This window comes from Leptonychotes weddellii, chromosome 7, assembly GCF_054177405.1.
Source record: "Leptonychotes weddellii isolate Sample4059 chromosome 7, ASM5417740v2, whole genome shotgun sequence".
Classification (NCBI taxonomy): Eukaryota; Metazoa; Chordata; class Mammalia; order Carnivora; family Phocidae; genus Leptonychotes; species Leptonychotes weddellii.
In genome coordinates, this window is record NC_138375.1 from 112,502,131 (window position 1) to 112,512,462 (window position 10,332).

Below are 10,332 nucleotides of genomic sequence, written 5' to 3' on the forward strand. Positions count from 1 at the left end.
CTGGTTTCTGGTAACCACTCCCTCCTATAGCTACTTCAGACTTGCTATTGCTGGCCCCAAGATGTTTGTCAGACACTATTGATTTTCCTGTGCCTAAACCCCTGTAAACAACTCCTTTTATTAGCACTTCAATAACTCTGAGTGTGCCTTCTTTTATCTCTTCAGTGAAAAATTTTAAATCCCTTCCACATTTTCTAATGACTTGATATCCCAGGCACCATCACCCTTGGAGAAGACGTAGCTATTTGTAGTAAGTTACTTTCCTGTCATGAGTTTTCTCACATTGTTTGAAATTTAGTGTCTCCCTATTTCTTACTATGTTAGGTGAAATTTATGACTCTTTTGCCTGATGATTCAGCTGAAAGTGGAGTAGTGAACAAGAGACAAAAATCGCTGCCCTCAGTAGAGCTTATATTTTAGTGGAGAGAAACAATGAAACAATCAATTATATGGTGTGTTGGAAGATGATGAGTGAGTGGTATGGAAAAATTACATTAGGGAGTAGGGAGTGCTGGGATGCCTGGGTGGCTCAGTCAGTTAAGCGTCTGCCTTTGGCTCAGGTCATGATCCCAGGGTTCTGGGATGAGTCCCGTGTTGGGCTCCCTGCTCAGCGGGGAGCCTGCTTCTCTCTCTGCCGGCCACTCCCTCTGCTTGTACTTGCTCTCTCTCTCTCTCTGACAAATAGATAAAAATCTTAAAAAAAAAATAAAAAGAGTAGGGAGTGCTGTAAGGCAGGATGTTTGTGAAGAGAGTGTATTTTAAAATAGGGTGGTTTAGGTGGGTCTCTCGAGAAAGTGACATTTGAGGGAAGATTTGAAGGAAATGGGTGCGTGAGCAGTGTAGATACATAGGGGAAGAGCATTCCAGGTAGAAGATTAGGAAAGCAGAAGCTCTGGGGTGGGACTGTGCCTGACGTTTTTGAGGAAAAGTAAGTTGGTCATGGTGGCTGGAGATGGAAGAGGAGCAAAGGAGTGGCTGATGAGATCAGCCGGGCCAGACCATGGAGGCACTTATAAGCTGTTGTAAGGATTTTGGCTTTTACTGCATGAATGGTGAACCATTTCAGGGTTTTGAAGAGAGAGGAATGTCATGATTTGCCTTGAATTATAAAAGAGTCTTTGCTTTCCATCTTTTAGAACAGAATTCCTATTCCTTTGGTGTAGTTGGTTTCAATGAGGGTTAATGAGGAAAGCAATGAGAGCAACTTGGCTGAAGGTGTAAAAGACCCACAAGCTCTTTAATTCTGTGTGTGTATGTGTGTGTGTGTGTGTGTACACCTACATACATATATACATATGAGAGAGAGATTGATTCTTTTTGGCTGAAATAAATCTTAATTGCTGGTGGGCTGTCTTTAGAGGGGCTGCCTGCAAGATTGGCCCTTTTTGGGACACTTGGATTTAGGGAGTGTTCTTAACTGATAAGGGTGGTTCACTCTGTCTAGACTGTGCAAGCAATCTGATTTATGTTAAACACCTTTTTTCTTTCTGGGAGTCTGGAATTTTGATAAGTGGTCGGTAGTGGGTACCTATAAAACATTGAGTAATGAGTCCTTGGGCAGAGATATCACAGAGGAGAGAGCATGGTAGGGACCAAGCATAAAGACGCTTGTACATGGATTCCTCCAGACTCTGCCTATGTCTTTTTTTCGGTATGATTGGACTGCATATCCTTAACTGCATGGCTCTTAAACTCTAGTTGTGAGTACAACACTTAGTGTTGAGTTGAGTTCTGTGATTTCTTCTAGCTAGTCTCTCAATGTTGGGTTGGTCTTGGCAACACCAGTTACAGCCAACTTTTTTTTTTTTAATGTAATCAATTTAAGTGGAAAACATCAGTTTGTGGGTAGAAGGTGCAGTTTTGGAAAACCTATCACATTGGTCAGCCAGCTCTATGTTAAGTGGAAGTTAACTCTTCTGGGAAGTTTCTACTTTGTTCATTTCTTTTCTCTAAAAGCTCTAGGTCTTTTCATTATTGCGTCTTCTAGCAGTTTTGAGCAGCTTCTGGCAGTATTGAGCCTGGGGAGACTCCCTGCCATCATGTAAATCCTTTGTAAGCAAGTTTATAAAAAGGACTGCCTTATATTGGTCTTTAAAATGATCTAAGTGAAAGAAATTGTTGACATAGGCGCCATAAATAATTCCTTAGGGAGAAAAGAAGTATAACTATTAGAAGCAACAGCATCCCATGACAAATGTAGTTATGTCAGTATGTTAGAAGGATCACGTTTTGTTTGCTTGTAAAGTCTCTGCAGTGAAATGTGTAGCAAGCTGGTCTGATTTAACGACTTCATATCACTCCCTTGGGAAGGAAGTTATTCTGTCCTGATCTTGTAATAAGAAGATTTTGATACAGAGAAGATGAGACTTGAGTCACAGAAGGGAGATGGTGGCAAAAATGCCCATGTGACATCTCTCTTCTCAATCTCTACTTTCTTTCTGACTTCAGAGTCACAGCTGGTTGCCCTTAAATCTCTGGATCCATATAGCTATGAGCTTGAAAGCTTTTATTTTCAATTGGCAAAACTGTTTGTTTGCCACCTTCCAATTGATTTTAACCACAGTTTTGGACTTTCATAGTTGAAATTGCAAGACAGTAACTTATCCATAGGCTGGGAAAGATGATGAATGAGGAAGGCAAATATGGATGTATTTAGTAAGAACCATGAAATTATTCATATCCTTTGGCTCTAGTACTCTAATACTAGGAATTTAACCTAAGAAAAAAATGAAAACAGTGTTTGCACGAAGATGGTTATTATAACATTGTCTATAGCAAGAGATTAAAAACTAAAAATGTTAAACATTAGGGAAATGTTTACTAAATAGTGCTCTGTGAAAGGTGAAATGTTAAAAACCTGGTGTCCATCAACAGGTGAATGGATAAACAAAATGTGTATACATACGATGGAATATTATTTAGCTATAAAAAGGAATGAAATTCTGATACATATTAGAACATGGGTGAACCTTGAAAACATTATGCTAAATGAAATAAGCCAGACACAGAAGGACAACTGTATGATTGAACTTCTATGAGGTCTCTAGAATAGGCAAATTCATAGAGACAGAAAGAAAGTAAGATGGAGATTACCAGGGACTTGGGTGAGGAGGGAATGGAGAGTTACTGTTTAATGGAGTTTCTTTGGAAATGATGAAAAAGTTCTGGAGATGGATAGTGGTGATGGTTGCACAACTTTGTGAATGTACTTAATGCCACTGAACTGTGCACTTATAATTGGTTAAAATGGTAAGTTTTATATGTATTCCACCACAATAAAAAATTATAACAAAAATATGTTGTAACATGTATTATTTAATGTGGTATAATATGTAAGTATATTAAAGTAGGATTAAACCAACCTTTTATTTTTTAAAATTTTAAATGAAGTCATGAGAAACTGAAATTATCTAGTTGCAACTATTTACATTTATGAATACCTTTTTTAAAGCTCCACAGAATTACTTACTCAATGTGCCACTTTATTTCTGTTCCTTTTGCCCTCCCCACTCCCCCAAACTGAAAGTTGTGTTCTCCTCCACTGAGTTCCCATAGTTCCTTTTCTGCACCTCTCTGGATTTTTTTTTTTTTTTTTACCACTATTTATATGTGTCCATGTGTAATTTCCCCAACCAGCTTGTAAGCTCTTTGGCATTCTGTTCATGTAGGATTTGTGTTGTAGCTCCCTGGTAAACCCATTGCATAGACAAAGTAAGATAGTCAGTGTGACTGAATTGTAGGAATGCAGTTGTAGAGAGTAGCCAGAATATTTGAACATACTTGCTCATGAGTTTTACATTATGTTAAGCGTGTGCCTGCCTCCATTCTCTGTATCTGCTAGGTGTGCAGACCTGACCTCATTCACATACACGTCACTATATTCTTGATTTTGGTGCTATGTCTTACCTGAATTTTACCTTTCATGTAGAAAAGCCCAGTTTTCTTTGTACCCAGGAAGGAAAGAACCAGAAAAGTGAAACAAGAGCAGCAGTTAGAGGGCCGTGCAGTAAATTTAAAGTGACAACCAACTATGAAAAAGACCGAATGTTCTGTGAAGGAGCATATTTTTCACCCCCGCCCCTTTTTAAGCCATTCGGGGTAGTAATTGGGTCTTGCTTTTGTTATGAAGAGAAGTACGTATTTACCAGCAGAGGGCACCAGTTGCAGATTCACGACTGGAGAGAGGAAGGAATTTTTAGAAGATCCTGAAAAGATGAGTATTTGCAATGTAGTTACCTGTGTGAAGCACCCTGCTTGCTGCTGTAGTTGGTCTGGTTTTTCTTGGAAAAACCAGGTTTTTGGGGTCCGGTGGTGTGCCTCTAGCTTTCCCCAAGACCAGTGTTTGGTTAAGCCTGATTAGTAAGCTAAGGGACCAGAGGAGTCTAGAGTGAAGGACTTTACAATAGTAGGTGTTTGGAAGCATTGGATACCAGCTTGTATTAATATCTTTAGGGGGTTCGGGGCGCCTGGGTGGCTCAGTTGGTTAGGCGACTGCCTTCGGCTCAGGTCATGATCCTGGAGTCCCTGGATCGAGTCCTGCATCGGGCTCCCTGCTCAGCAGGGAACCTGCTTCTCCCTCTGACCCTCCCCGCTCTCATGTGCTCTCTCTCTCGTTCTCTCTGTCTCAAATAAATTAAAAAAAAAAATAAATAAATAAAAAATAAAAAAAATATATCTTTAGGGGGTTCAAATGCTGTTGTTCCCCATCTCCAGGTGAGGTGGAAGGCAGGCATTAGGCCAGGCATTTGAGAATCTGGTTCCACATCCCACTTAGCTTCCTACTTGCCTGGGTGATCTTGAGCCAGTTGCTTTCTTTCTCTCAGCCTCAGTTGGCTTATCTCTAAAATGGAGGTAGTTCCTGCGGTGTACAGTAGTTAGTAGTGGGATTTGAGGTCAGGCAGACCTGGGTTCGAACCTGTGGGGCCATGGTCAAGGGTCATTTAACTCTCAGACCCTTTGTTTCCTCACTTGTATGTATGTATGTATGTATGTTCGTTCTGGTGGAACTTATATTTATGATTACTTTTAAAAATAACTTTTTTTATACCTATTAATCCCTTCACCCATTTCTCTTTCCCCCAACTCCTGCTTCTGGCAACGACCAATCTGTTCTCTGTATTTATGAGCTTGCTTGCTTGTTTTATTTTTAGATTCCACATGTAAGGGAGATCATACGGTATCTGTCTTTCTCCATCTGATTTATTTCACTTGTCACAGTGCCCTTGAGGTCCACCCATGTTGTCACAAATGGCAAGATCTCAATTTTTTATGGCTGAATAATATTTCATTGTATATATATACATACACGAGAATTTCTTTATGCATTCATCCATTGATGGACACTCAGGTTGTTTCCGTACCTTGGCTATTGTAAATAATGGTGCATTGAAAATGGGGGTACAGATACGTAGATATCTTTTTGAGTTAGTGTTTTTATTTTCTTCAGAAGTGTAATTGGTGGACATATGGTAGTTCCATTTTTGATTTTTTGAGGAGCGTCCATACTGTTTGCCATGGTGCCTCTACCAATTTGTATTCCCACCAACAGTGAATACGGGTTCCTTTTTTTCCACATTCTCACCAACCGTTGTTATTTCTTGTCTTTTTGATACTTGCCATCCTAACAGGTGTGAGGTGATATCTCATTGTGATTTTGATTTGCATTTCCCTGATGATGAGTGATTTTGAGCATATTTTCATGTACCTTTTGGCCTTTTGTATGCCTTCCTTAGAAAAATCCTTTTCACATCCTCTACCCATTTTTAAATTGGATTGTTAGGGGCACCTGGGTGGCTCAGTCGTTAAGCACCTGCCTTCAGCTCAGGTCATGATCCCGGGGTCCTGGGATCGAGCCCCGCATCGGGCTCCCTGCTCAGCGGGAAGCCTGCTTCTCCCTCTCCCACTCCTCCTGCTTGTGTTCCCTCTCTCGCTTTGTCTCTGTCAAATAAATAAATAAAATCTTAAAAAAAAATAAATTGGATTGTTAGTTTATTTGCCATTGAGTTCTATGAATTCTTCATTATTTTGGGTATTAGCCCCTTATCAGATGATCTGAAAATATTTTCTCCCATTCAGTAGGTTGCCTTTTTATTTTGTTGACTGTTTCCTTTGCTGTGCAGAAGCATTTTAGTATGGTATAGTCACATTTATTTTTGCTTTAGGTATCAGATTTTTTAAAGATTTAATTAATTAATTAATTTTAAAGGGAGAGAGAGAGTGTGAGTGAGAGTGCAGGCAGGGGCAGAGAGGGAGAGAGAGTATCCCAAGCGACTCCACGCCAAGCATGGAGCCTGAGGAGGGCTCGATCCCACGATCCCTCGATCCCTTGATCCCTCGAGCATGACCTGAGCCGAAATCAAGAGTTGGATGTTCAACCAGCTGAGCCATCCAGGTGCCCCTTTGGTGTCAGATTTTAAAAAAATCATTGCCAAGACTTGTATCAAGGAGCTTACTGATCATTTTGTCTTCCAGGAGTTTTATGATTTCAGGTCTTACAGTCAAGTTTTTAATCCATTTTGAGTTGATTTTTTGTGGATGGTGTCAGATACTGGTCTAGTTTTATTCTTTTGCATGTGGTTGTCCCGTTTTCTCAACACCGTTTATCAAGGGACTGTCCTTTTCCCACTCTATATTCTTGACTCTGTTATAAGTTAATTGACTGTATATACATGGGCTTATTTCTGGGCCCTCTATTCTGTTCTCTTGGTTTATATGTCTGTTTTTAATGCCAGTACCATATTGTTTTAATTACTAAAGCTTTTATAATATAGTTAGAAATCAGGGAGCATGATGCTTCCAACTTTGTTCTGTCTCAAGATTACTTTCCTTATTTGGGGTATTTTGTAGTTCCACACACAATTTAGGATCATTTGTTCTATTTCTTTGAAAAATGCCATTGGGATTTTCATAGGTATTGCATTGAATCTGTAGATTGCTTCAGGTAGTATGGACATTTTAATGATATTAGTTCTTCAAATCCGTGAGCATGGAATATCTTTCCATTTGGTTGTATTTTTTAAAATTGCTTTTGTTAATATCTTACGGTTTTCAGTATATAGGCCTTTCACCTCCTTGGTTTAATTTATTCCTAGGTTATTTCTTTTTGGATGCAGTTGTAAATGGGATAGTTGTTTTTATTTCTCTTTCTGATAGTTCATTATTAGTATATAGAAATGCAATAGATTTTTGTATATTGATTTTCTCTTCCTGCAACTTTATTGAATTTGTTTATTGTAACAGAGGGAGGAACTCTTCCAAACTTATTTTATGAGGGCAGAATTACCCTGATACTAAAACCAGACAAGGATGCCACAAGAAAATTAGAGGCCAGTATCCCTGATGAACATAGATGCAAAAATACTGAACAAAATATTAGGAAACCGAAGTCAACAATACATTAAAAGGATCATACATTGTGATCAAGTGGGATTTATTCCAGGGTTGCAGGCATAGTTCAACATCTGCAAATCAGTCAGTGTGATACCCCACATCATCAAAATGAAGGATAAAAATTATATGATCATTTCAATAGATGCAGAAAAAACATTTGCCAAAATTCAACGTCCATTTATGATAAAAACTCCACAAATTATATATATAGAAGAAATATACCTAAACATGATAAAGGCCATAAATGCCAAGCCTACAACTAACATCATACTCCATGGTGAAAAGCTGAAAACTTTTCCTTTAAGATCAGGAACAAGACAAGGATGTCCACTGTCACCACTTTTATTCAACATAGTAGTAGAAGTCCTAGTCACAGCACTCAGACAAGAAAAAGAAATAAAAGGGATTGAAATTGGAAAGGAAGAAGTAAAACTGTCACTATTTGCAGATGAGATGATATTGTATGTAGAAAACTCTAAAGTCTCCATCAAAAAACTGAATTAATAAATTCAGTAAAGTTGCAAGGTATGAAATCCATCTACAAAAGTCTGTTGTGTTTCTGTACACCTCACATTTAAAACAGGGATAATGGTTCATTCTCACAGGTTTGCTGTGATGATTAAACGAGAAGGGTACCTATAAAGCCTTGAGTACAGAGTCTGGTCCAGAGTAAATTGTCCAGGGTTGGAAGCTGCTATTACTTTTCAGGGCATGTAATCTTAAGTCAAAGGTGTTGAGGGACATGAAGCACATTGTAAGCTTTAAAGTGAGACACAAGTGCCATGTGATTAGGACATGGGTTCTTCCACCTTCAGAGAAGGAGTCCTGAGGGAAGCCAGGTATTCCTTGGGATAAGGTGCTGTTCTGTTTACCTTTTGACCTTTTTAGTCTTCAAGTTCCTTTTCAGTTTCTGCCTGGCTTCCTGGGGGCAGTGAGAGCAGCTCAAGGGGGAATCTACTCCTCAGGTGGTCCAGAATCTCAGGGGAAGTTCTGGTGATACAGGTGTGGGTGGGCCTTAATTTAGCTCTGGTTTTGCTTAGCTCTTGGTGGCCTGTTGGTAGTAGGGATCATTGGAGATGTGGACCTGGCTCCAGGGGAGGCCTGGGTCCATGTTTCTGGCACAAGGTACCTTGGCAGACTTTCTTCTTGACCTCAAAGCCAAAGACTCATAGAGTTGTAGTTTGGTAACGTCAGCATAGGCCAGGAAATGAACCACCACTAATGGTTCCTGGGTGCTCATTGCAGGCAGGGCCGTCTGCTGAGTGCTCTATATACTTTCTTACTGAGACCTCAGGACCCTCAGGGGTTGGTACTATTATTGTCTTCTTTTCGCACTTGAGGAAATTGAGACTTAAAAAGTAGTTGGGCGTGGGGCGCCTGGGTGGCTCAGTCGTTGAGCGTCTGCCTTCGGCTCAGGTCATGATCCCAGGGTCCTGGGATCGAGCCCCACATCGGGCTCCCTGCTCTGCGGGGAGCCTGCTTCTCTCTCTCCCACTCCCCCTGCTTGTGCTCTCTCTCTCTCTGTCAAATAAATAAATAAAATCTTTAAAAAAAAAAAAAGTAGTTTGCCAAGGGTCATGTTTCTGGTAAGTACATTTGGATCCTGGTCTTTCTCATTCTGATGGTTTGAGCTCTTTTCGTTGTTCTAAGTGCATGAGAGTCACCTGTGAAGTTCATTGAAATTCCTGTAGGTTTGAGGTTTTTTGTTTTCCGTAGTCTTGTTTCCCCTGATTTATTGAGGTACAATTGACATAAGATAAAATTCACCCATTTTAAGTGTCTGGTTTGATGAAACAGTAGTTGTATACAGTCACCTAAGTATCACTGTGCTCAAGATGTGGAACATTTCCGTAACCCTGAGAAGTTTCACTGTCCCTTTTGACCCCATGATGTGTACAGTTTTAACCATCTAGGCAGATGGTTCTAACACGCGGGGAGGTGTGGGACCACTGTACTGGGTTATGGTGCGTGCAAATGTGAGAAACTGAATGCCTGGAGAAGGAGGGTAAAAGCGACAAAAGAAAAAAGATACTTAATGGATGGCTTATCAAAAAGAATGGAATCTTGCCATTTGCAGCGACGTGGATGGAATTAGAGGGTATTATGGTAAGCGAGATAAGTCAGAGAAATACAATTATCATATGATCTCACTCGTATGTGGAGTTTAAGAAAGAAGGCAGAGGATCATAGGGGAAGAGAGGAAAAAATAAAATAGGATGAAATCAGCGAGGGAGACAAACCCTGGGAGACTCTTAATCACAGGAAACAAACTGAGGGTTGCTGGAGGGAAGGTGGGTGGGGATGGGGTAACTCGGCGATGGACATTAAGGAGGGCACGTGATGGAATGAGCACTGGGTGTTATAGGCAACTGATGAATCACTGACCTCTGCCTCTGGAACCAATAATAAATTATATGTTAGGGGCGCCTGGGTGGCTCAGTCGGTTGAGCGACTGCCTTCGGCTCAGGTCATGATCCTGGAGTCCCGGGATCGAGTCCCGCATCGGGCTCCCTGCTCGGCAGGGAGTCTGCTTCTCCCTCTGACCCTCCCCACTCTCATGTGCTGTCTCTCTCACTCTCTCTCTCTCAAATAAATAAATAAAATCTTAAAAAAAAAAAAATCACATGTTCAAAAACCTGTAGAAGTGAAACAACATCACAGAATGAGGCCTTTAACCCTAATCTCAACTAGATGTAACAAAGGTGATCTGGTGAGAGTAAGGATGGCTCAAGTACTGCCGATCATCACTACTAATTAAAAGCTCAAAGCACATCAGAAATACCATCCTTATTTATAAAAACTGATACAAAAATAAGCAGATGGGGCACCTGGGTGGCTCAGTAGGTTAAGCATCTGACTCTTGATTTTGGCTCAGGTCATGATCTCAGGGTCATGAGACCCAGCCCTGCGTGGGGCCTGCACTTGTGTGTGGAGCCTGCTTAA